Source organism: Lytechinus variegatus, chromosome 7, assembly GCF_018143015.1.
Source record: "Lytechinus variegatus isolate NC3 chromosome 7, Lvar_3.0, whole genome shotgun sequence".
Lineage (NCBI taxonomy): Eukaryota > Metazoa > Echinodermata > Echinoidea > Temnopleuroida > Toxopneustidae > Lytechinus > Lytechinus variegatus.
In genome coordinates this window covers 17459516-17462401 of record NC_054746.1, presented here as the reverse complement: position 1 = coordinate 17462401, position 2886 = coordinate 17459516, and positions in this window count along the sequence as shown.

Genomic DNA, 2886 nt, shown 5'->3' with positions numbered 1-2886 from the left:
TTATATGCAGTTTCCATTTCATTAATGCTTGATTTTTTTTATCGTGACTTTATAATTATTCTAAGAATTTATAACAAACCTTTATTATTCAGTTTCATTTCGGCCAATTTGTGGAAAGGAATTTGGGACTCCATGATACATCAGTGAGATAAAATAGTATAAAACATGGACTATAAATTGTTATCTTGAGAACATGGAGAACATGGAAAATATGTGAACAAGTGCCCTCTTTCCTTCTTGTAAATGCCTTATCTCGTATCAGTCCGCCTTTTTTGACCAAGAAAAATGCCCCACACGAACGTGTTCATTGCCCTCTCACCTAAGAAGGACACATTGTACATGTCAATGAGTGCCCCTTTGAAACAAGAAAACAATATTCACATATTTTTATGTTACTACAAAACTTGTAACAATAATCCTACGAGCCTTAAGCTTCTTGAGTCATGTGAGTGGGGCAGAGAAGCAGAGGTGTACAGATGGGGGGGCTCTTGCCCCCTCCCCAAAATTTTCACGACCAAGAAAAAAAAGAGAAAAGGAAAGAGAGAGGTTGAAATATGATATTTTCTGAATATTAGTTGTCAAAATCTATCACAAAAGTGGATTTTCGCTATGAAAATGTAAAACGTTTTGCTCGCTCGCAACTTCTTATAAATTCATGGAGTACAATTTACATGTATCTAGCCCCCTCAAAAATTTAACCATTATGCCACAGGCGATAAGTAATTTTTTCCTTGTTTTAAGATAGTGCCCTTTTCGACAGATAAAGTTCCCTTTTCCCCTGTGCATGCCCCCACTTTTAACTTCGCTCCGCCCCCCCCCCCCTGCATCAAGGTCACAAAAATATAAATGAAATACCTGCTTTTATATACACATTCATACAAGTAAAAACCCATAAGGGAAGAAAGGGTAAATTTGGGTCATGTGGCCCTGTAACATAATTATGTTCCCTTCAATATTTAGAACACAAAATTGACATCAACTGATACGAAATATAATGTACAGGTAGTTTCTGTATTATTTTTTAGATGGTATAATTAATTTTTTTTAAATGATTAAAAACATCGAAGGTCCTACCAAGTATATCTCAATAAAAGAATGGAGAGGGGACTTATAAAGAGAGAACAACAAGAGGAAGAAACTAAAAGAGACACATGCGAGAGAGAGAGGGGGAGAGAGAGAGATCGACATAGAACAGTTGGGAAAACGATACAGGCAAAAATGAGAAATGTGGCGGGAAGCAGAGTGAGGGTGTGTAGGTGTGTGTGTTGGTATGTAAATTTAGTGGGGTAAGAAAATGAGAATAGGGAGAGGGGAGCAGGCAGGTTCGGATTCATGGGACCGACGGGCCTTGCTGCCGCCCCCCCCCCTCCATAAAAATCAAAGAAAAGGAAACTGATGGAACAGCCGAGGGAAAGAAAAGTAAGTGGAAGAAATAGATAAAATGAGGGAAATGGAAAGTGTAAAGAGGAAAGGGAAAAGAGAAAAAGGTAAAGGCAAAAAAAAAATAAGTGTTGGGGGTGGATCAAAGAAGGAAATGGGAGAATGTAAAAAGGAAAGGGAAAAGAGAGGATGGATAAGACAATGAGAATAGAAGGAGTAGAGCAGGCTTAATCAAAAGGTCTATGGGGAGGGGTCGCATGGGCCCGGGATCCGTCACCAGTATGTGAGCCTACTTAACGCTTTCGATGATTTATATTTTTTTTCTCTCACTCTTTCCGTCTAGCATCATTGTTAATAATTTTCTCGATTTGCAGTCCATAAATGCAGTAGCCCTACCCTTTTTCGTTATTCGTGACCTTGATTTAGTTGTTACGAGCTGCATTTTGGATGCAGCAGAGAGATTTGCCAACCAATTAATGATTCCGGCAGGAGACTTTTGCTTTTAAAACTTTAATATGATTTTAAGATTTATTGCTTTATGGTTGCTGTTTCAAATTTAAGAATTATTACAGAGGTGGATTCAGCTTTTGCGGCAAATAGGGAGTGTGCGACAAAATAGTTTTCATTAACATTTTTTCCTCAGTAATCTGCCGCTGTTAAAACCGATTTGTTGTTGTTGGGTTTTGGTGGTGGGCCTAAATAAAGATTGAATTAATTGTTAAGTACAAATTGACTTTATTGTTAAAAAAAGGATATTGTATCTTACGGGGCCTGGATAAATTACGCGAGCGCGAGCTTATATTTTTATATATTTCATATTTTTAATTCTGAAAAATTTGAGGTTATTGTATCATAAATGAGATGCGTGTATCTATCTAATAATTGATGTGCATGCAAACTGCGAGATAAATGTACTGACCTGAAAAGGGGAAATTTTAGGGAATACGTACGTACATGTAAATTGTACATTTCATTTCATTAAAAATAAACATATATAAATGCATTCTACAATTCATGTGCAGTATAGTAAATGAGGAAAAGGGGGGACTAAAAAAGCAACAAAGTTTGTGGGTTACTGAAAACGTTCCCCCAGGCTTTAATGACCTAAATTCTTTTCTATTTTCCGATCATTCCCTTTCCCCGATTCACTTTACTCTCCATCCTCTTGTCTATTTTCCTTTTTTATTTCTCCTCACTTTTTTTTTTATTTTTATTTTATTATTTTTTTTTTGCGGCCAGCCGGTCAGCCCATGAAAAAACTTAAAGAGGGCCTGTAAAAAACATAAATGGAGTTTATTTTGCTTTTATCACAAGGATACAAATTGAAATAGATTATTTTTACATAATTATTACTGAACATGGTTCAAATTTATTTTACGGCGGAAGTGTTCTAAGAAGATATCTGGGAAAATATCCCTGAAAATATATGTAATTAAAAAAATATATCAAATTTTATTCAACTTGGCTTCCCATACTCGAATGGATAGAACAGCGTGTCATAATTTG